Genomic DNA, 25,012 nt, shown 5'->3' with positions numbered 1-25,012 from the left:
GAGCGGCGTCCTGTATTACTCCGCTGGCAACCGCAACTTCCGCAATAACCTTCTCAAAAAGGTTAGAAAGCAGCCATTTAACGTGCACCTAAAACAGCGCTATCAAAAATACTCAGATACTCTCTCCGCAGCACTTAAACGCTCCAAACAAGATTACTACCAAAATGAAATACTTAGAAATGGAAATGACACTCGTAAGAATTGGGTAACAATTAAGGAATTTCTGAATATAGCTGAAAACAAAACGAGCATAACGAAAGTCTCTGACGGTGAGTGTACTTTAACTGATCAAACTGACATTGCTAATGCATTTAATTCCTTCTTCTCGCGCCGCGGTTCCCCGCCTCCAAGTAGTTACTGTGGCCCTCGTCGATGCCCTCACTCTTTTTACTTGCGCCCTACTTCACCAGACGAAGTCTTCCAAATAATTTCTAGCCTAAAAAATACCGCTCCTGGGATCGATGAAATTCCTTCTTTCAAAGTAAAGCTGGTGGGTCGTGAGCTGTCTAATGTTCTTATAGTCACATTATTAATTTAGTATTTAGGACTGGTGTTTTTCCAACTGAACTTAAAAAAGGTAAGGTGACGCCGATATTCAAGAAAGGCGACAAAGAATGCCTAAGTAACTACCGTCCAATAACTATATTGCCTTTCTTTATAGTAAAATAATAGAAAAGTTAATTGTTAATCGCATAATGAACTACCTAATTAAATTCCAGCTGTTAGCAGATCAGCAATTTGGATTCCGGCCTAATTACTCCACAGAACTAGCTTTAATCGAATTCACAGACAGTATTAAGCAATATATTGATAATGGGTTGTTTGCACAAGGTTCCATTTTAGGTCCGCTTCTTTTTCTCATTTTCATCAATGACTTACCTTTGTCCTTAATTAACACAAGATGTATACTTTACGCGTATACATTATTCACTCAGGATAGCAATTTCACAAGCCTAATAAACAAATTAAACATGGACTTACAGAATATTGTTTTATGGTGTGAAAATAACTTACTACAACTTAATCCTACAAAAACCACTTTCATGATATTCCGCTCTCATCAAAAGCATGTCATCCCGAGCCCAGCCATTTATCTGGGACATCATATTATCACTGCCTCCGAATCCGTTACATTTCTCGGCATCACGCTTGACTGTCATCTAAAATTTCATCTACACACCAAATCTATCAGTAAAAAAATTTCATTTGGAATAAGGGTGTTAATAAAAACTAGACTTTTCTTTCAACGCCATGTTCTTTTATCCCTCTACTATGCTTTCATTAACAGTCACCTTAATTATTGCCTATCATCATGGGGTAATACCTATTCATGCCATATGTCATGTATTTCTCATCTTCAAAATCAAGCGCTTCGAATTTTATCTTTCAGCCCATACACAGCCACTGCTTCACCTCTTTACTCTGACCTAAACATTCTGCCATTGAAATGCCTCCTTAATCTTAGGTTAGGTCTTCTAATCTACCGCGCTCGCAATAATAACAATCAACTTCTCTGTTTTTCCGTATCTTTCCTTTCTAATAGCAATAACACTAGATTCTCTGAACAAAATAATATGCTTCTACCAAAAGTGAACACAAATTATGGAAAACAAACTGCTTTTTTCTCCGCCATCAAAACCTGGAATTCATTACCACTAGCAATCAAATCCGCACGTTCGCAGCCCGCTTTCTACACTTTACTAAAAAAACATCTCCTATCAACCCATTCAGCTTCATGCCATGCTTAAGGTTGCATTCATCTTATTTTATGTTCCCCACTCTGACAGCAAACGGTCATATTGTTAATCTTCTGGAACCTCTTTTTTTTTTCTCTTTCTCCGCCTGTGTATTATATCTGCATTTATTCAATGCCCATTGTTATCTGATGTCTTTTTGTGTTCTTTCTATTGCTCTTATGTTTTGGTATTTTATGCCTCTTTTGTTAAATTATGCCCGCTAACTATTGTATAACTTATTCATTGCCGCAAATTACACTAATAGGTTTTAACTTGATTGTATACTTTTATAGCTCCTCTGCCAAACTTATGCACTTTCCTTATGTATTCCTGATGGGAGGTCCCCCAGACAGTTTTCACTTTGGGACCTCCTACTGTACTAACTTTTTTATGAAACTTACACCTCATTTGTATTTCGTTTTAATAAACCTTCAAACCTTCAAACTGTAAACGAAATCAGCTTTTTAATGCTTGACTATATCAAACAATCCACACGTGAAAATCCTAGAGCTTATAATCTTTTTCTTGTGATGAGCTTCTTGTTTTGGTCACAAGAAAAGTTTAAGCAGCGGATGCGGATTACTTTTTCATCGTGGAGGAATTCTGTGCGCGGAGGCTGAATGTGGGCGGAGCTTCAATAAATTTAACGACGAAGATGACACATGTGCAGTGTGTGGTAGATCTGTGGAAAGAATTGAACACCTCATAATCAAATGTGATGGCATCCATCCGGATGGCGATGCAGGCACAGTCACTCTTTCTAGGGTTTAAAGATAACAATGGTCATGTAAAATAAATCTGCAGTGGAAGTCAGCAAAAAGCGATTGGAGGATTGGTGGCTGAAAAGCAGAGATGTGGCATAAGGTTAGAATTGTAGGAAACCGTAGGCAAAGGTGATAGAGAATCTTAATGAGAATTGCCAACACAGTAAACAGAAAAAAATAATAAATAAAGAAAAGCTGAGCATGGTGGAAATTGCCCTCACCCCGTTTCAAAGGGGGCGCTCCTATCCATCCATCCATCCATACGCCAGATGGAGGCTGGCCATGCAGGCGGAATTAAAAATGCAGGCATGGGCAGAGGTAATCGGATACTCGGAGAACTTCAGAATGGGTTCAGAAGGGGTAGGCGTTTAGATGATAGCCTGTTCGTGCTTACCCAATGCATAGAAATAGCTAAGGCGGAAAACAGACCTCTGTTTTTAGCCTTTCTGGACATAAGCGGTGCATACGATAACGTGAACAGGGAACTCCTGTGGAGCATATTGAAAGATTTAGGTATCGGTCATGACGTAATTGATTTTCTACAGGAAATCTACCGAGATAATGAAGTTGAAATTACATGGGAAGGGAAAAAAAAGTACCACAACTGTGGGGGTGCACAAAGGATTAAGGCAAGGTTGTCCTCTATCACCGCTGCTGTTCATGTTTTACTTGATAAATATGGAAAGAAGGCTAGAAGAAAGTAATCTAGGTTATAATCTGTCGTACAGATTAGGCGGAAATGTAGTTGAACAGCGACTCCCGGGTTTAATGTATGCGGACGATATTGTACTGTTAGCAGATAGCCAGGAAGATTTACAAACTTTGGTTAATTGCTGTGGAGACGAAGGAGACGCTCTAGGATTCAGTTTTAGCGCAACTAAATCAGGTGTGATGGTTTTTAACGATACAACTGACCAGGTGCTTACAATACAAGGCCACGAAATACCCAAAGTGGCCGCATACAAATACCTCGGGATATGGCTAAACGAAGGACAGATATACACGGAAAAGCACGAACAGGATCTTAGGGCAAAAGGACGAAGAGACGCCGGGATAATGAAACATAGGGCATTATGGGGGTACAACAAATATGAAGTACTAAGAGGTATTTGGAAAGGAATAATGGTGCCGGGACTTACTTTCGGCAATGCGGTTCTGTGCTTAAGGGCAGAAGTTCAGTCGAGATTAGACGTAAATCAGAGAGCTGTTGGAAGATTAGCACTAGGTGCCCACGGCAAGACAAGAAACGAGGCAGTACAAGGGGATATGGGCTGGGCATCGTTCGAAGCACGGGAAGCTAAGAGTAAAATACTATATGAAGAACGCCTGAGGAAATTGGACGATAACAGGTGGGCAGCTAAGGTATTTAAATATTTACACAGAAAGACCGTTGACTCACAGTGGCGGAAAAGAACTAGAAAACTAACCAGTAAGTATGCAGGTCATGAGGACGGAGAAAGAAAGAGCATTAAACGACAGGTTAAAAACGCGGAAGTTAAAAATTGGATGAATTCAATGGAAAAGAAACATAGTGTAGAACTACATCGATGCTGGAAAAGGCAGATCAGGAAAGAATTTTTCTATGATAACTCAAGAGGCAGTGCCCTAATTTTTGAAGCTAGGTCAGGGTGTCTTAGAACGCGCACACTCTAAGAAAAAAGGGTGTAAGAAGGGTGCATCTTCACGACTTATGCTATCTGAAGGCGCATGGACTAAAGAAGCACTTTGCAGAGTGCATCGTTACACCCGTGTGGAGGTGGTGGAGGCCGTTAGTCTCTTTCAGAAAACTTACCCCCTTTTTTACTCTTCAAACCAGCTGTGTTCCCTCTGCGCGAAGACGCTGTACAGCAAAGTATGCAGCCCTCACCGCCTCCCCTCCCTCTCGAAGATGGCCCTCTCCCGAAAGCGGGGTGGCGGGGTTATTTTGAGGACAATAGTTAAAAGCTACGCTGGCTCACGCTCCCCCACTGCATTGATCCTTTCACCCGCGCTGGCGACACTGACCGCGCCTCCTCGCTTCTCTTCAAGGGACCAGAAGCTATTTCTTGGAAGAACACGTACAGCGATCTTCTGCCCATCTCCGCCTGGAGGCGGCTTGGCGGATGCACAGAACGTTACTGAAAAAAGGTGCATTGGCCGCGATCAGCCACGACAACCATCACGCATGCAAACATGCTCTTGGTTGCTAACGACCTAAAATAATCACTAATATTCGGTGCATGTGCTTTCATACTCATGATTGGATATCATTTTAAAAAGAAGTAAGTCAGCAAAGACAGACGGCATGATCGGTGCTGTGTTACTCCTCTGACCAATCGCAGCTCTGAACGAAATCAACAGTTTAGCGCTTCAACACACCAGAGGCATAAAAATTATTGCGCTTATAATTTCGGCTTGTGGTTACGCTTTTATTAAAGCGGTAATAAAAGCTTTAAAAGGAACAGTTTTGCTTCACAGCCAACGTAAGCTCTATTAGTCAGCGCTGTTCTTCATTTTCTAATAGCGTACGATAAATACCAGGGCGGTTAATTCCCTCCGTACAATTTCGAATAACGTGCACCACTTTTCGAATAACCCCTCGTTGTGGCACATGTTCCTGAGCAAATAACAGACGAATAACAGAATGGGTTCAGGTTAACATGCATACAAGTTAATAAATCAAAATCAGACGAACGAGCGAGATTGTTGACGCAGTAATTTTATGTTAGCTGAAGATGCAATGTCACGCAAATCCCGAATAAATTGCACTCTCATATTTCTGCTCCATTTCAACAACAAAAAAGAGCCCTACTCGCTGATAACCGCGTGATCTTCACCACTAATACTGACAACGCTGAAAAACCAAAATGAAAGAAACTAGGGAAGGAATAATTCTGCATCTGAACTGAGTTGTGAACGTGGCCTGACCATTCCATATATATAGGTACTTTTTTGTTTAGAGCACTTTTACCAAGACACGAGCCAGGCCTCAGAGTCGCACTTTTGCTGGTCTACTATGAGATCACCAGCATTTGTAGTACATCTGCTCTGAAACTCCTCAACGCAGCGTAAAAGACATTTCTACGTTTCCTTTCCAACAAGTGTACGGATCCTTTCTCTCGGCACAAGATAGCGAAGCCCATAGTAATCAGTTTTCGAGATAGCTGCATTTCCTGATCATGTTTTGGCGCATACAAGTGTTTCACATAGAAGCAATTCAATTTCAGCTTATTTTAAATTGATAAACAGGGAGCGAGGCGACCAAAGCGATTTAAGTCTATTCGAACTTCTCTTGCGTATGAAATTGTGCTGCACACCTACAAGAGCAGAAATTAGCTTAAACTCAGTGTACGTGTACGTAACTGTTAGCTTTTTGGTTGTTCCGCGCAGCTTTAATGCAGTCAAATAGTACTGATAGTCAGAAATGAAGTTGACTGCCTCCATTTTTTTTTTTCGAACTGTAGCGCTATGGAAGCATCGAATTCCGCAACAAACCGGGAGCCAGAGGAAACAGTAATCAAGGCGCTTATATTGCGGCAGTGCATTGTGAATTCTTATGGAATGGTTCATGCGTCAGGAAATAACTCTTTCTTTTAGAGGCTAATGATAAGCACTAAACAGTACATTGCACTAGATAGACGCAGCCCGAAGACCCAAGCTCGAAAATAAATGAAACTAGGGCGTATAAACCGGCAGGTTTTCCTTCATCATCGTAAGTTGCTTCGGATGACTGAGACTTTTGTCTTGTATGCACAAATAAAACTGAGCTAAAGGACACATTGTATCGCACTGACGAACCAATCTTTAACAAAAGCATAAATTCAGCGGTGGCAACTGCCTATATAGAATAAAATGAAAGCGCGTAAATAGACGGAATCGCCCGAATAACCAGTCGGTTGAAGCGTCTTAACGGATGCTTGCTGGCATAGCGCTGGCAGTGTTCCATTTCTGCTCTGTTGACCCATTTTGAAAATATTTTGAGAACTTCGCGAACACTGGAACGATGAGAGGTGAGAACTGCTGCATCAGCAGTGGTCGACTGTCGTTTGAAGCCCTCTTCTGCGCCATCTTCCTCAAATGTTCAAATGTTGTGAATCCCCTTTGTTTGCCTGACGCTTCTGATCACTCGATGCGGCTTTATTAAATCCATATCTCTACAGCTGTATCTATTTCGATTGAGTTAAACTATTTTTGAACAGAGCGGTCTTTTTTTTGCTTTCTTCGGATTCTACTCACACGTGCGGCCCCACAAAAGAAAGTTGAAATTTCTCGCAGCAATATCACGCGGCAATATCAGTATTTAAAACTGTTACTGTACCTGACATTGCAATATCACGCGGCAATATCAGTATTTAAAACTGTTACTGTACCTGACATTGTTGTTGTTGTTGTAGCCTACGACAGAATGACATTGAATCAATAATGCTGCAGCATTTACATCGGTTTTAGAAGTACAGGAAGGGCAGTTTATTGATATATATTTCGCAGTAGCTCCTGTACGCGGTAGTACGAGAACTTCCGAATGATGCTCGTAACTTTAAGCTGCAGCTGCTCTGAAAACTATTCTGTTGCATACGCCACACATTTACGGCAGCATCTGCGTAATTCATACTGCGTAATAGCTGGCTGCGTAAAAAGCTTCAAGCTTCAAAAAAGCAAGCACTGACAAGACGAGTCTCGCCGCGCTCGTTGTCTCCGATAAACGAAGAGTTGTGCGCACGCCGAAAGCGCGGAAAAATACGTGCCACAAGGGCAGAGAGGCGCATGCAAAAATAATAAACTACCAGCACATTGCAAAGACCAAAGGTTGTTGCCCCGCACGCGGGCAGCTTGACCTTGGGACACTACTGGGAACGCAGACGTTCTTTTAGTCAGCGGAGAAAAGGAAAAGAGGGGAAGCGCGGGGTCCGGCGGAACGAAAGAAAGGCACGAAGCATGGAGGAAGGAAAACCTCCTCTGTAATTCCTCTAAGCAAGCTTTGGAAGCGATGGCTGGCGATGGGTTGTAGTTTCTCCCTTCTCCCTCTTCAGGTCACGTGCCTGTCTATTTGGATTGGCCGCTCGCGTAGAGTCGAAGACGAAGCCGCTGTTTACCGCGCCTGGGTGCCGTGCGTGCAAGTCGCGACGCGCATTCCTCTTTTCATCTTTTAGTACGGGCCTCTGTGCGTTTAGGTTCTGTTCAGCGATTACTTCATCGTGCAAGCTTCATCGATGTGTGATGCTGCAGTGGGCGACATCTTCGCGAAAGAGTCAACGTCTGAAAGAAACAGCGCACGCCAGATCGTCGCGGCGCCCTCATCGTACGGATTCTTTGCGCCCAATTTCAACCGTACAAGTAAGTGACATTTTCGTTTGGTCATACGGGTTGTTTCCTGCCATCAAGTTATGGTGTGTTCAATACAGATTTTTTATCATGGATTGTGTGCGCGAGCCGCTGCTTGTTGCTATTTCTTGTTTTGAGCCGGTCGCGTGCGGCCGGAGGGAGCCTATCGTGTACAACACACGATCGCAGCGGCGCAATCTGCAGGCGTCTTTCTCATGCTTTCTTTCGCTGCAGGCTCTGATCCTTCGTCTGCCGTGTGAAAGAACATTGCCGGTCGTCTCTTCAACGCCAAGTATTTGTCCCTGCTCACGACCATTCAGTAAGGTAAGTCCAAACCGCAGTCTCCGTTCAGAAAGGGGCGAGTAAATTAGTGTGCGCGCTTCTGTGGCACGTACTGCGCGCAGTGCTCACATCTACTGCAGCACTGTATGTGATTCTTATTGCACAATAATCCCTTTATAATTTTAGCGCTGCAAGGCAACTCCTTCTGCCAGGCCGCTTTTTTTTTTTTTTTTGCGAATGGACGGCGTCAATTTTTTTTTTCTTTACCACGGAGTAGCAAGCAAACGATAAAACAGTAAACGTGAAATTTATTTATTCATAGGCAAGAAATTAGCAGCTCATTTGTGCTCTGCGCTTCCAGGCATGCGGCCGTTTTCGCTTACACCTTGCAATATTTTTGCTAACCCAGAATGTGACTTATCATGCCAGCAGTTTTACTGCATTCGAATGGCAAGATGCACTTGCTAATGGTGTTAAGTTGATATGTAACTGGCTCTTCACTCAGGCTGAGAACTAATAGAGAAAAGTGAACTTGTTTAGTTCTTTTTATTAGTGAAAAAGTCAGGGTCAGGGCTAGTTGGTGGCCAAACATTAGCTCACAAAAGCATACAGTCTATGTCACCTCTTTTTGTGCTCTTGTATTCTCTTATGAAAGAGTGAAACTTTAGGCTTGATGTTGCTCTAAGAGGTTGAATAGAAGAATACGCTAGTATCTAAGCTTTTCTGTTTAGAACAATAAGGATTTTGGTTGCACTGCGGTAATCTGTCAACGAAAAAAAAATTCTGTAATGAATACTGTCAATCTCGTAAGCAGTAACAGTATAGTTCTTTCTTTTTTCTGCAGTGGCTGTTAGAAGATATGTTAATTATGTTAGGCACTTAGTGACAATTCACTGGTAATAGGCCATTGTGCTGTAGAAGTTTGTCTAGGCTTATTATGCCAGTGCACTGCGTCAATTATGCCTGTGATAAATATGTGGCAAGTGCTGTAATAGATAAAGTTTGGAACAAAAAGTTGTTTCTCGTTTTCAGACTATTCCTGTCGTTTTTTGAGCATGTGTGCTGCCATTACGTGGTTTAATGAACATATAAGTTATCACTAACCATTACACTAACGCTATAAATGACATCTCTATTGCAGTGCACCTGGGAGAAGGAGGGATGCAAAGGTGCACAACCATTGTCACTCCTAGCACCGAAGTTCAGCCTGGATTCTTCAAAACCGTACGAGTGGCCGGGACTAGACGTGTGTGGTATGTATGTGTTTATGTAATTGGGACATTGTTGCAAGTTCATCATCACTTGATATCCATCCGTGAACATAGTATGCTATGTTGCGCAGCTGCAGCCATTCTATTACAGAGATTTTAGAGCTTTTCAATGTTTTCGAGGACTTAGTTCCGAAAGAATTTCTGAATAATGGTTTGAATAATTGTGACCACTTTTTATGGCATGAAGTATAAATCCAGTTTTTTTTCTGCAAAAGTAGGCTGGACTTCAGCAAACATTTCATATTGAATTAGTTTGAGAGGCGCTGCCTACAATTCATGTTGCTGGAGAAGTCAGAAAAAAATGAGGCAGAGTTATGGTAATGCTTGGCAGGGTGGCATGCTACCAAGCTAATATGACTAGCACCGTCGTTTATGCATGTAGAGCTTAATGTGATATGAAGCTATGTGAGGCTGTTCATCTTCTTTGCACTGTTCACACTTTCTTTTTGAGTAGGAAGGTGCTGTTCACTGATGTGAATAATTTCCAATAACTCACGTGAACCCATATTTGTTCTATTTCACATTGGAGTGAACTTAAAATTTAACTAAGCTCACGTGCCCTGCATGTGAAAGCAGATATGGAAGGCAACTGGTTTAATAGCCATTCTTGCATGCTGTCAGTCAGTGTTTACAATTTCATTATGCTAAGCATCTGAAAAGATGTGTAAAGGTAACACAACATTCTGTTGTGCCAGCAAAATGTAATTCATGAGAATTACTGCTGCTGCATATGCTGCAAGCATTGGATGAAGCAGCACTGTCTAAATAAAAAGACGAGCTTTGTAATTTCCTCAAGCAAAAATAGTGCTTTAGAAGGAGACTGTTCTATGCTGCTTGTATAGTTAATGTAGTCTGTCAGTGAAGGCCAGTCCATAACCAAAGCTTTTTGCACAGGCATAATGTAGAGGTGTAGTATGAAACAGGCTATGAACGTGAACAAAAAGTATCTTTATTATAATGTGGTCCAAATAATTTTTTTGGTATGATGTTACCTCATGCATGGAGATAACTCTTTAGATGTGTAAGTTGCCCTTGCTATTATTTCACATTTAGCCGAAAGCTTTTCCTTGTTTTCCAGGAGTGGTAGACTAAGATTTATAGTGCATAGCCTTTGTGCATAGGCCTTTCACCAGGTATTTAAACTGTATCGAAAGGCTGTGACAATGCAATGCACCCAGAAATGCCATCACAGGCACAAGCTTCCTGCTGTTTGCTAATCGGAAATGAATTCACAGGTAATATATGCAGGGAAAATAACAATTGGAAGTATCACTCATTGATGCTCAGATAATCACCTACACTTCCCTTTTAGGAAGAAAATTCACTGTATGGGCAACAAAACATATAATGGCATCAGAGACCAGAGACATATTGTTAGCAAGGGCTGCATGAAACCTTAACCACTCTAGATACAGAGAAATAAAAACACGAGAATGGAGGGAAGGGTTTGTTAAACGGCATTTCATTTTATCACCTTTTAGTAGCTTCCATTTCATGCACATGTTTTTCTGTTTCTTGATATGACCCTCTTCTTAGTCTGGCATCCGGGATGCCTACAGCCTGACCGTGCAGCTGGGCACAATATTCTGGATTTTTCCTGAGAAGCCAGTGTGCTTGTGATAATGTCAGCATATGTGAGTGATTAAGTAGCTGCCATTTAGGACATGTTTTGTTTTTCCTGCATATCTTTTCTGATTTTGGTTCTCATTAATAAACAGAAGCCTGCACTTGTGGCATTGTTTTCATGCATCGCCCTTTATCCCTGCCTTTTGTGTGGTTTACACTTTTAGACCTGAATTAACTAAGCCCATGGTCACGTCGTCTGAGCTTTGTGGTTGCAAAATTCATTATATGTTTTCTTCTCTGTGCAGGTCAATACATGGTACATACTGCCTCCACCTGTATGAAGAAGACTGCCAGGGTCATTGCTGTAATATGGTGTAGCATGTGACAAAATAAATATGACGGTATGTTTCTTTCTCCAATTCGTTTATGAATCCTTTGTGTACATTCTGCAGTAGTACCTGCACCTGAACACACAATGACACAGACCATCTCACATGAAAGATTCGTCGCAACATTTTGACACTGCCTGCACTTCCAGAAAGACTCGGGCTTCTACCATATGGGTCAACTTTAGTTCTGCATTCAGTGGGCAGGTTTACGCTACAGAAGGGTAATAATGCTCTCGTGTGGACAGTATAAATACACCACCGAGTAGTGCATAGATACCCTTTGCAGTAGGGCATTACTTTGTACCACTAGAAGGGTAACTTTATCCACCATGTAAGGGTATAAGCATGCACCACAGGGGTGCAAACTTTGCTCTGTTTATGACGGTATAAGTTTAGTCTTTGACAAAGTAACTTTGCACTTCTATACATAGCATAAATTTACCTACTAAAGGTGCAAACTTGCACCTTGCATGCTAGGATATGTTTATGCTTTCCTCAGGCTAACATTTACCCCTTTTAGAAAGGTGTAATGTTATACCTAACTGGTTTAAAGTTACTCTTCTTATGTCAGTGCAAGTTTAGGCTATTAGAGCGTAACATTACTCTATGTGCGAGAGCATAAATACTTAGTCTCCAAGAAACAGCGTAACCTTACCCCCAAAAAGGTGTCAGCTCAGCGACAAGTGTTTTACCCCCCAAAAAGACTAAGATCACACCTTTTTTTTTTAGAGTGCAGCTACAAAAAGAAATTTAACGAAAAAGATGACACATGTGCAGTGTGTGGTAGATCTGTGCAAACAATTGAACACCTCATAATCAAATGTGATGGTATCCATCCGGATGTCGATGCAGGCGCAGTCACTCTTCCTGAGGCCCTAGGGTTTAAAGATAACAATGGTCATGTAAATAGATCTGCAGTGGAAGTTAGCAAAAAGCGATTGGAGGATTGGCGGCTGAAAAGCAGAGATGTGACATAAGGTTAGAATTGTAAGTAACCGTAGGTAAGGATGATGGCGAATCTTAATGAGAATTGCCGTCCGTCCGTCCGTCCGTCCGTCCGTCCGTCCGTCCGTTTGCTGGAGTGGAGAGGGCGCGCTCCGACTGAAGCCGCCTGCCGCCATCTTACCAGAGGCAAAAAGCGCGCGCGACGCCGGCTCGCGCCGCTGTTTTCCGGAGTTGTTTTGCAGATTCCACCTGCTGAATCCACCAAAAACATTGTTTGTCTTAGATGCGTGTCACATGATAAAGCTTGTGCGGAACTCGTTGGCAACTGTTAGCCACCTTATTGACATGGAAGGAATTCACGTGAATTAAGTGGGCTTATATAGTAGCATTGGAGGCATTACAACGTGGCGAAGGGTTGTGGCTTGGAAACAAGCTCACAAAAGTGCACGTCCAATGCTAAAAACAAAAAATGAAAGTACGATATGCAGTACAAGCCCCGAGTGCTTGAGTTGCTGACGCCTTGGACTTCTGCGAACAAGTGCTCAAACTGCCACAGTTCAAGGGTGCCAGTTGCAACATCTAAGTTCATTAGGCTTTTTGACCACTTGTTCGACATCATGAACTCTCAAAATCCCTTTGCATGATCATACAAGGCACCTCTTCGGAAGGAGAATGAAGGCTGCTGGAAGCTATTCTTTTCCGAGGCCCGTACCTACATACATGGGCTAAGAGATCCGGCAGGGCGTCCAGTTATACAGGGACGGAAGAAAATTGGGTTTGTTAGATTTTTGGTGTCCATGACCAGCATAGAAAAAATGAAAAAAACGGAAAGTTTGTTCAACGATAACATGTGAACAGTGCATCGCAGCACTCCATTCGGATGAGTTGCCACTTTTAATTAGGCAAAAGAGCCAAGGTGGACTATTTCACCGGCGCAAGACGTTGTTAGTCTTTGTGAAGCAGTTGAAAAGGGGCTTCGACGGCTACAGGCAGAATATGATACTATTAAAATGGTGACGACAAGATCGAAACAACTCATCCTTGAAGTCCTGGGAACCTCCACAGAGAAAAGTGGTTTCAGAAACTGGAGGACCACATCCTTCATATTGACCCACTTGACAACCATATTTATAGTTTGTGCAAAAGAATCCCTGAAGCATATGTGAAAGTCAGAATACATCACATGACAACAGAACGAAACCGTGAACTGATCAATAACAAAGTGAGAACCACTTTTGTCGAGGGCGATTATTTTCAATCACCACTAGGGTATTTGTCATGATGTTTCTGACCGCGTGTAAGATTTTTTCCTTAATATCTGCGCAGTTGAGCTGTCCTCTGCACATCTGTTGGCTGCTGGTTGATTGAAAATAAATGTCTAAATCTAGAACCGCGCATGCGCATTCCTTTCGAAATGCGAGCAGCTGCATCAGCAAAGCGAAAAGGCACGAGCGCGGCTGCACTACGCTTTTCTCCATAAAATTTGTGCACATAAACTAGGTTTTACATGCCAGTTGGCTGCTAGTTGATGGAAACGAAACGTTTATAACTAGAATCACTCGTATTCGTTGGTCCGCAAATGCAAGCGACTTCATCCGCAGCGCGGAGAAGCACGATGCGACGCAGCCCTAAGCTTTTCTCCTTAATATCTGAGCTGGCAAACTGCCTTCTACAAGCTGCAGTATGCCGCTGGTTGACGAAAAATAGTCGTTTACAACTAGAACCACTCGTTTGCGTTGCTTTGTAAACGCGAAAAAGCGCGGCTGCGCTATGCTTTTCTCCTTAATATTTCCGTAGTTAAACTGCCTTCTTCACGCCAGTTGGCTGCTAGTTGACGGAAACGAAACGTTTATAACTAGAATCACTCGTATTCGTTGCTCCGCAAATGCAAGCGACTTCATCCGCAGCGCGGAGAAGCACGATGCGACGCAACCCTAAGCTTTTCTCCTTAATATCTGAGCTGGCAAACTGCCTTCTACATGCTGCAGTATGCCGCTGGTTGACGAAAAATAGTCGTTTACAACTAGAACCACTCGTTTGCGTTGCTTTGTAAACGCGAAAAAGCGCGGCTGCGCTATGCTTTTCTCCTTAATATTTCCGTAGTTAAACTGCCTTCTTCACGCCAGTTGGCTGCTAGTTGACGGAAACGAAACGTTTATAACTAGAATCACTCGTATTCGTTGCTCCGCAAATGCAAGCGACTTCATCCGCAGCGCGGAGAAGCACGATGCGACGCAGCCCTGAGCTTTTCTCCTTAATATCTGAGCTGGAAAACTGCCTTCTACACGCTGCAGTATGCCGCTGGTTGACGAAAAATAGTCGTTTACAACTAGAACCACTCGTTTGCGTTGCTTTGTAAACGCGAAAAAGCGCGGCTGCGCTATGCTTTTCTCCTTAATATTTCCGCAGTTAAACTGCCTTCTTCACGCCAGTTGGCTGCTAGTTGATGGAAACGAAACGTTTATAACTAGAATCACTCGTATTCGTTGCTCCGCAAATGCAAGCGACTTCATCCGCAGCGCGGAGAAGCACGATGCGACGCAGCCCTAAGCTTTTCTCCTTAATACCTGAGCTGGCAAACTGCCTTCTACACACTCCTGTATGCCGCTGGTTGACGAAAAATAGTCGTTTACAACTAGAACCACTCGTTTGCGTTGCTTTGTAAACGCGAAAAAGCGCGGCTGCGCTATGCTTTTCTCCTTAATATTTCCGTAGTTAAACTGCCTTCTTCACGCCAGTTGGCTGCTAGTTGATGGAAACGAAACGTTTATAACTAGAATCACTCGTATTCGTTGCTCCGCAAATGCAAGCGACTTCATCCGCAGCGCGGAGAAGCACGATGCGACGCAGCCCTAAGCTTTTCTCCTTAATATCTGAGCTGGCAAACTGCCTTCTACACACTCCAGTATGCCGCTGGTTGACGAAAAATAGTCGTTTACAACTAGAACCACTCGTTTGCGTTGCTTTGTAAACGCGAAAAAGCGCGGCTGCGCTATGCTTTTCTCCTTAATATTTCCGTAGTTAAACTGCCTTCTTCACGCCAGTTGGCTGCTAGTTGATGGAAACGAAACGTTTATAACTAGAATCACTCGTATTCGTTGCTCCGCAAATGCAAGCGACTTCATCCGCAGCGCGGAGAAGCACGATGCGACGCAGCCCTGAGCTTTTCTCCTTAATATCTGAGCTGGCAAACTGCCTTCTACATGCTGCAGTATGCCGCTGGTTGACGAAAAATAGTCGTTTACAACTAGAACCACTCGTTTGCGTTGCTTTGTAAACGCGAAAAAGCGCGGCTGCGCTATGCTTTTCTCCTTAATATTTCCGTAGTTAAACTGCCTTCTTCACGCCAGTTGGCTGCTAGTTGATGGAAACGAAACGTTTATAACTAGAATCACTCGTATTCGTTGCTCCGCAAATGCAAGCGACTTCATCCGCAGCGCGGAGAAGCACGATGCGACGCAGCCCTAAGCTTTTCTCCTTAATACCTGAGCTGGCAAACTGCCTTCTACACACTCCATTATGCCGCTGGTTGACGAAAAATAGTCCTTTACAACTAGAACCACTCGTTTGCGTTGCTTTGTAAACGCGAAAAAGCGCGGCTGCGCTATGCTTTTCTCCTTAATATTTCCGTAGTTAAACTGCCTTCTTCACGCCAGTTGGCTGCTAGTTGATGGAAACGAAACGTTTATAACTAGAATCACTCGTATTCGTTGCTCCGCAAATGCAAGCGACTTCATCCGCAGCGCGGAGAAGCACGATGCGACGCAGCCCTGAGCTTTTCTCCTTAATATCTGAGCTGGCAAACTGCCTTCTACACACTCCAGTATGCCGCTGGTTGACGAAAAATAGTCGTTTACAACTAGAACCACTCGTTTGCGTTGCTTTGTAAACGCGAAAAAGCGCGGCTGCGCTATGCTTTTCTCCTTAATATTTCCGTAGTTAAACTGCCTTCTTCACGCCAGTTGGCTGCTAGTTGATGGAAACGAAACGTTTATAACTAGAATCACTCGTATTCGTTGCTCCGCAAATGCAAGCGACTTCATCCGCAGCGCGGAGAAGCACGATGCGACGCAGCCCTGAGCTTTTCTCCTTAATATCTGAGCTGGAAAACTGCCTTCTACACACTGCAGTATGCCGCTGGTTGACGAAATATAGTCGTTTACAACTAGAACCACTCGTTTGCGTTGCTTTGTAAACGCGAAAAAGCGCGGCTGCGCTATGCTTTTCTCCTTAATATTTCCGTAGTTAAACTGCCTTCTTCACGCCAGTTGGCTGCTAGTTGATCGAAACGAAACGTTTATAACTAGAATCACTCGTATTCGTTGCTCCGCAAATGCAAGCGACTTCATCCGCAGCGCGGAGAAGCACGATGCGACGCAGCCCTAAGCTTTTCTCCTTAATATCTGAGCTGGAAAACTGCCTTCTACACACTGCAGTATGCCGCTGGTTGACGAAATATAGTCGTTTACAACTAGAACCACTCGTTTGCGTTGCTTTGTAAACGCGAAAAAGCGCGGCTGCGCTATGCTTTTCTCCTTAATATTTCCGCAGTTAAACTGCCTTCTTCACGCCAGTTGGCTGCTAGTTGATGGAAACGAAACGTTTATAACTAGAATCACTCGTATTCGTTGCTCCGCAAATGCAAGCGACTTCATCCGCAGCGCGGAGAAGCACGATGCGACGCAGCCCTAAGCTTTTCTCCTTAATATCTGAGCTAGAAAACTGCCTTCTACACACTGCAGTATGCCGCTGGTTGACGAAATATAGTCGTTTACAACTAGAACCACTCGTTTGCGTTGCTTTGTAAACGCGAAAAAGCGCGGCTGAGCTATGCTTTTCTCCTTAATATTTCCGTAGTTAAACTGCCTTCTTCACGCCAGTTGGCTGCTAGTTGATGGAAACGACACGTTTATAACTAGAATCACTCGTATTCGTTGCTCCGCAAATGCAAGCGACTTCATCCGCAGCGCGGAGAAGCACGATGCGACGCAGCCCTAAGCTTTTCTCCTTAATACCTGAGCTGGCAAACTGCCTTCTACACACTCCAGTATGCCGCTGGTTGACGAAAAATAGTCGTTTACAACTAGAACCACTCGTTTGCGTTGCTTTGTAAACGCGAAAAAGCGCGGCTGCGCTATGCTTTTCTCCTTAATATTTCCGTAGTTAAACTGCCTTCTTCACGCCAGTTGGCTGCTAGTTGATGGAAACGAAACGTTTATAACTAGAATCACTCGTATTCGTTGCTCCGCAAATGCAAGCGACTTCATCCGCAGCGCGGAGAAGCACGATGCGACGCAGCCCTGAGCTTTTCTCCTTAATATCTGAGCTGGCAAACTGCCTTCTACACACTCCAGTATGCCGCTGGTTGACGAAAAATAGTCGTTTACAACTAGAACCACTCGTTTGCGTTGCTTTGTGATCGCGAAAAAGCGCGGCTGCGCTATGCTTTTCTCCTTAATATTTCCGTAGTTAAACTGCCTTCTTCACGCCAGTTGGCTGCTAGTTGATGGAAACGAAACGTTTATAACTAGAATCACTCGTATTCGTTGCTCCGCAAATGCAAGCGACTTCATCCGCAGCGCGGAGAAGCACGATGCGACGCAGCCCTAAGCTTTTCTCCTTAATATCTGAGCTGGCAAACTGCCTTCTACACACTGCAGTATGCCGCTGGTTGACGAAAAATAGTCGTTTACAACTAGAACCACTCGTTTGCGTTGCTTTGTAAACGCGAAAAAGCGCGGCTGCGCTATGCTTTTCTCCTTAATATTTCCGTAGTTAAACTGCATTCTTCACGCCAGTTGGCTGCTAGTTGATGGAAACGAAACGTTTATAACTAGAATCACTCGTATTCGTTGCTCCGCAAATGCAAGCGACTTCATCCGCAGCGCGGAGAAGCACGATGCGACGCAGCCCTAAGCTTTTCTCCTTAATACCTGAGCTGGCAAACTGCCTTCTACACACTGCAGTATGCCGCTGGTTGACGAAAAATAGTCGTTTACAACTAGAACCACTCGTTTGCGTTGCTTTGTAAACGCGAAAAAGCGCGGCTGCGCTATGCTTTTCTCCTTAATATTTCCGTAGTTAAACTGCCTTCTTCACGCCAGTTGGCTGCTAGTTGATGGAAACGAAACGTTTATAACTAGAATCACTCGTATTCGTTGCTCCGCAAATGCAAGCGACTTCATCCGCAGCGCGGAGAAGCACGATGCGACGCAGCCCTAAGCTTTTCTCCTTAATACCTGAGCTGGCAAACTGCCTTCTACACACTGCAGTATGCCGCTGGTTGACGAAAAATAGTCGTTTACAACTAGAACCACTCGTTTGCGTTGCTTTGTAAACGCGAAAAAGCGCGGCTGCGCTATGCTTTTCTCCTTAATATTTCCGTAGTTAAACTGCCTTCTTCACGCCAGTTGGCTGCTAGTTGATGGAAACGAAACGTTTATAACTAGAATCACTCGTATTCGTTGCTCCGCAAATGCAAGCGACTTCATCCGCAGCGCGGAGAAGCACGATGCGACGCAGCCCTAAGCTTTTCTCCTTAATATCTGAGCTGGCAAACTGCCTTCTACACACTGCAGTATGCCGCTGGTTGACGAAAAATAGTCGTTTACAACTAGAACCACTCGTTTGCGTTGCTTTGTAAACGCGAAAAAGCGCGGCTGCGCTATGCTTTTCTCCTTAATATTTCCGTAGTTAAACTGCATTCTTCACGCCAGTTGGCTGCTAGTTGATGGAAACGAAACGTTTATAACTAGAATCACTCGTATTCGTTGCTCCGCAAATGCAAGCGACTTCATCCGCAGCGCGGAGAAGCACGATGCGACGCAGCCCTAAGCTTTTCTCCTTAATATCTGAGCTGGAAAACTGCCTTCTACACACTGCAGTATGCCGCTGGTTGACGAAATATAGTCGTTTACAACTAGAACCACTCGTTTGCGTTGCTTTGTAAACGCGAAAAAGCGCGGCTGCGCTATGCTTTTCTCCTTAATATTTCCGTAGTTAAACTGCCTTCTTCACGCCAGTTGGCTGCTAGTTGATGGAAACGAAACGTTTATAACTAGAATCACTCGTATTCGTTGCTCCGCAAATGCAAGCGACTTCATCCGCAGCGCGGAGAAGCACGATGCGACGCAGCCCTAAGCTTTTCTCCTTAATATCTGAGCTGGCAAACTGCCTTCTACACACTGCAGTATGCCGCTGGTTGACGAAAAATAGTCGTTTACAACTAGAACCACTCGTTTGCGTTGCTTTGTAAACGCGAAAAAGCGCGGCTGCGCTATGCTTTTCTCCTTAATATTTCCGTAGTTAAACTGCATTCTTCACGCCAGTTGGCTGCTAGTTGATGGAAACGAAACGTTTATAACTAGAATCACTCGTATTCGTTGCTCCGCAAATGCAAGCGACTTCATCCGCAGCGCGGAGAAGCACGATGCGACGCAGCCCTAAGCTTTTCTCCTTAATACCTGAGCTGGCAAACTGCCTTCTACACACTGCAGTATGCCGCTGGTTGACGAAAAATAGTCGTTTACAACTAGAACCACTCGTTTGCGTTGCTTTGTAAACGCGAAAAAGCGCGGCTGCGCTATGCTTTTCTCCTTAATATTTCCGTAGTTAAACTGCCTTCTTCACGCCAGTTGGCTGCTAGTTGATGGAAACGAAACGTTTATAACTAGAATCACTCGTATTCGTTGCTCCGCAAATGCAAGCGACTTCATCCGCAGCGCGGAGAAGCACGATGCGACGCAGCCCTAAGCTTTTCTCCTTAATACCTGAGCTGGCAAACTGCCTTCTACACACTGCAGTATGCCGCTGGTTGACGAAAAATAGTCGTTTACAACTAGAACCACTCGTTTGCGTTGCTTTGTAAACGCGAAAAAGCGCGGCTGCGCTATGCTTTTCTCCTTAATATTTCCGTAGTTAAACTGCCTTCTTCACGCCAGTTGGCTGCTAGTTGATGGAAACGAAACGTTTATAACTAGAATCACTCGTATTCGTTGCTCCGCAAATGCAAGCGACTTCATCCGCAGCGCGGAGAAGCACGATGCGACGCAACCCTAAGCTTTTCTCCTTAATACCTGAGCTGGCAAACTGCCTTCTACACACTGCAGTATGCCGCTGGTTGACGAAAAATAGTCGTTTACAACTAGAACCACTCGTTTGCGTTGCTTTGTAAACGCGAAAAAGTGCGGCTGCGCTATGCTTTTCTCCTTAATATTTCCGTAGTTAAACTGCCTTCTTCACGCCAGTTGGCTGCTAGTTGATGGAAACGAAACGTTTAAAACTAGAATCACTCGTATTCGTTGCTCCGCAAATGCAAGCGACTTCATCCGCAGCGCGGAGAAGCACGATGCGACGCAGCCCTAAGCTTTTCTCCTTAATACCTGAGCTGGCAAACTGCCTTCTACACACTGCAGTATGCCGCTGGTTGACGAAAAATAGTCGTTTACAACTAGAACCACTCGTTTGCGTTGCTTTGTAAACGCGAAAAAGCGCGGCTGCGCTATGCTTTTCTCCTTAATATTTCCGTAGTTAAACTGCCTTCTTCACGCCAGTTGGCTGCTAGTTGATGGAAACGAAACGTTTATAACTAGAATCACTCGTATTCGTTGCTCCGCAAATGCAAGCGACTTCATCCGCAGCGCGGAGAAGCACGATGCGACGCAGCCCTAAGCTTTTCTCCTTAATACCTGAGCTGGCAAACTGCCTTCTACACACTCCATTATGCCGCTGGTTGACGAAAAATAGTCGTTTACAACTAGAACCACTCGTTTGCGTTGCTTTGTAAACGCGAAAAAGCGCGGCTGCGCTATGCTTTTCTCCTTAATATTTCCGTAGTTAAACTGCCTTCTTCACGCCAGTTGGCTGCTAGTTGATGGAAACGAAACGTTTACAACTAGAATCACTCGTATTCGTTGCTCCGCAAATGCAAGCGACTTCATCCGCAGCGCGGAGAAGCACGATGCGACGCAGCCCTAAGCTTTTCTCCTTAATACCTGAGCTGGCAAACTGCCTTCTACACACTCCATTATGCCGCTGGTTGACGAAAAATAGTCGTTTACAACTAGAACCACTCGTTTGCGTTGCTTTGTAAACGCGAAAAAGCGCGGCTGCGCTATGCTTTTCTCCTTAATATTTCCGTAGTTAAACTGCCTTCTTCACGCCAGTTGGCTGCTAGTTGATGGAAACGAAACGTTTACAACTAGAATCACTCGTATTCGTTGCTCCGCAAATGCAAGCGACTTCATCCGCAGCGCGGAGAAGCACGATGCGACGCAGCCCTAAGCTTTTCTCCTTAATACCTGAGCTGGCAAACTGCCTTCTACACACTCCATTATGCCGCTGGTTGACGAAAAATAGTCGTTTACAACTAGAACCACTCGTTTGCGTTGCTTTGTAAACGCGAAAAAGCGCGGCTGCGCTATGCTTTTCTCCTTAATATTTCCGTAGTTAAACTGCCTTCTTCACGCCAGTTGGCTGCTAGTTGATGGAAACGAAACGTTTACAACTAGAATCACTCGTATTCGTTGCTCCGCAAATGCAAGCGACTTCATCCGCAGCGCGGAGAAGCACGATGCGACGCAGCCCTAAGCTTTTCTCCTTAATACCTGAGCTGGCAAACTGCCTTCTACACACTCCATTATGCCGCTGGTTGACGAAAAATAGTCGTTTACAACTAGAACCACTCGTTTGCGTTGCTTTGTAAACGCGAAAAAGCGCGGCTGCGCTATGCTTTTCTCCTTAATATTTCCGTAGTTAAACTGCCTTCTTCACGCCAGTTGGCTGCTAGTTGATGGAAACGAAACGTTTACAACTAGAATCACTCGTATTCGTTGCTCCGCAAATGCAAGCGACTTCATCCGCAGCGCGGAGAAGCACGATGCGACGCAGCCCTAAGCTTTTCTCCTTAATACCTGAGCTGGCAAACTGCCTTCTACACACTCCATTATGCCGCTGGTTGACGAAAAATAGTCGTTTACAACTAGAACCACTCGTTTGCGTTGCTTTGTAAACGCGAAAAAGCGCGGCTGCGCTATGCTTTTCTCCTTAATATTTCCGTAGTTAAACTGCCTTCTTCACGCCAGTTGGCTGCTAGTTGATGGAAACGAAACGTTTATAACTAGAATCACTCGTATTCGTTGCTCCGCAAATGCAAGCGACTTCATCCGCAGCGCGGAGAAGCACGATGCGACGCAGCCCTAAGCTTTTCTCCTTAATACCTGAGCTGGCAAACTGCCTTCTACACACTCCATTATGCCGCTGGTTGACGAAAAATAGTCGTTTACAACTAGAACCACTCGTTTGCGTTGCTTTGTAAACGCGAAAAAGCGCGGCTGCGCTATGCTTTTCTCCTTAATATTTCCGTAGTTAAACTGCCTTCTTCACGCCAGTTGGCTGCTAGTTGATGGAAACGAAACGTTTACAACTAGAGCCACACGTTTTCGTTGATTTCTGAATGCTAGCAACTTCATGAGTAGCGCGAAAAACTAGAAGCACGGCTGCGATCCGCTGCTTTTTGCCTCTGCAGGCTGTGCTATGGCTTTCTCCTTAATACATCTGCAGTTAAGCTGCGTTCATCACGGCAGTTTGGTGCTGGTTGATGGGATATGAGCGCTTACAACTAGAACCACTTGTTTTAATTGTTTTCTGAATGTGCGGAACTTCTACAGCAGCGCGAAAAATCAGAAGCGCGGCCAGTTGCGGCTGCGCGCTGCTGCTTTTTGCTTCTGGTAAGATGGCCGCCGCCCGTTCGGCGCGTATAGGCGGCTTCCACTCCAGCAAGTTTTATATATCCTCATTGGTTGCGCGTAGGTCCGCCATCATGGAGGAAAAAAAACAGTTTTTTTCCTCCATGTCCGCCATCTTGCCTGTCAAGCAACCGAAGTTATGCGGCGAAGCCGCACTCTGTTTCTGCAGGCGACATGCCTAGGCATCACCGATCGACCGTGGGCGCTTTCCGAGTTTTTTAAACCACTTTTTCGATTGATCGCAAACAAAAAGCATCTAAAAAGCTGACTGCGTAACGCAGTCAAAAAATATAGCGAAGAAAAAACGGTGCTCTTTCTAGCGCGCACCGTGAGCTGCGGCAGCAAGGGATTCATACAGCCACCTTCCCTGAACTATTTACCTGATAACCTAAGGGCAGACTCAGTATTCTAAATACGGCATGAAAATGCAGCATTCATTTATCTTTGCGGCAATATTTATTCACTGGACCTGCGTTAAAAAACCTGTTTATAGTCTCCTTTTCTAAATACGAAACCCTGCAAAAAGTTATGAGCCGGAACTCTATAAAGAACAGTATAGAAATCCAAAATACAGTTCACTCGAAACTGGATGAACGTTACCATCTGAAGTAAACAATCAGATGCCTAAACATGTTTCCCTCGATTAAAAATTGTTTGCCATTCAGGTTTTATGCCAACAGGGATAAATCCGAAACGCAGAGCTCTATTTTAGCGTTTAAACAGTTTGAAATAGAGGAAAAAAACAGCGCGAAACCATGCAAACCAAAAGAAAGGAACGAGGACGAGACACAAGCGCTTGTGTCTCGTTTTTTTCCTCTAATTCAAGTATGCACCAAATAGCCCAATAGGAGGTGTTTCAACAGTGTACACGAAAAAGCGCAGATCCGCAAGTCCAGCCTGTTTTCGGTAAAGAAACCTCAATGCGATTTTTAGCAAAAAAAACAAACAGAAAAAGGCATGAGCTACGCACGCTGACACCCCACAGCAGCGACATAGCAGCGAACGTAAACAGCCGTTGGATAGTGGATCCGCTTCGAACTTGGCCGGCTGTCAATCCAGTTCGCGGCGGCGTCGGGAATAGACCTCTCCCGGCCTACGTCATCAGTGTTCCTGGTCCGATGGGCAAAACATGCACCGTACCGAGGAGGCTCTCAGAGGGAGAAGAAAGGCTGCAGGGCGTCTCGAATCGGGGAACAGAGGCGGCGGGGGAGCACTCGACACCGGTAAAACCGGTTCAGAACCGAAAGTGGTCGATTTTGCCCATCGAGCGTCGTCTTCTCCGCAGTACACGGTTGCTTGGACACCATGTGATGGCGCTCTGCCAATGGAGTTGACAGTTGACAGCCGTGCTGTGCGGACGTAGGTTTAGGTTCATATTTAAAACTGCGCAAACAAAAACAAGGACCGAGCAAGAACAGAGTAACACACACTGCGCTTGTGTGTGTTACTGTGTTCATGCTCGGTCCTTGTTTTTGTTTGCGCAGTTATAAATATGAACGATTCAGACCAACTAGTCCGCAAGAAGATACTTTTGAGTAGGTTTAGATGCTCTTCGGATCACGCGTGGAGACCGGGACCGGACCGACTGCGAGAGCGACTGCGTAAAATAGATGAGTACTTTCCTTTAAAAGTTTTAAAAGTGTGTTTAGGTTAAGGAATAGAATTTAGGTCAATGACCTATATTCGGCCGGCAGTTGTTTCAGTGCTTTTTTGTGCGTTAACTTTTACAGAGATAGCTATATTTTTCTATGTGATCGATCGGCATTTGCGGTAGGCAGATTTTTATTTTATTTATGCACGTGTTTTCAAGTGTTTTTTTGTATTGAGCCTGTAGATATCTTAGCATTTGGTGGAAGCAATAATCGAGTGTTGCTAAGATGGTTAAGCTACTGAAGGTTACATGTACAGAGTGTGAGGCGTCGGTGATTTTAAAAGAAACGCGTTTCGATTCGGTGGAGGAGGCCAAAGGCGTAGATTTTATGTGCAAATTCTGCGTATTAGGTGCATGCCTGG

General features: G+C 44.3%; 1 long non-coding RNA gene across 1 annotated transcript; it reads left to right on the top strand.

The window, feature by feature from the left end:
• Window positions 1–6,844: 6,844 nt before the first annotated feature.
• On the top strand, window positions 6,845–9,344 carry LOC149337834 (uncharacterized). The gene is made up of 3 exons (XR_016284663.1): window positions 6,845–7,813; window positions 8,036–8,125; window positions 9,225–9,344. It is a non-coding gene; the product is annotated as an uncharacterized LOC149337834 (long non-coding RNA).
• The last annotated feature ends 15,668 nt before the right edge of the window (window positions 9,345–25,012 follow it).

Source organism: Amblyomma mixtum, chromosome 7 (assembly GCF_055824585.1).
Source record: "Amblyomma mixtum isolate Tamu chromosome 7, ASM5582458v1, whole genome shotgun sequence".
Classification (NCBI taxonomy): domain Eukaryota; kingdom Metazoa; phylum Arthropoda; class Arachnida; order Ixodida; family Ixodidae; genus Amblyomma; species Amblyomma mixtum.
The sequence above is the reverse complement of the archived record's forward strand: the minus strand, read 5'-3'. Positions and strand labels throughout refer to the sequence as shown.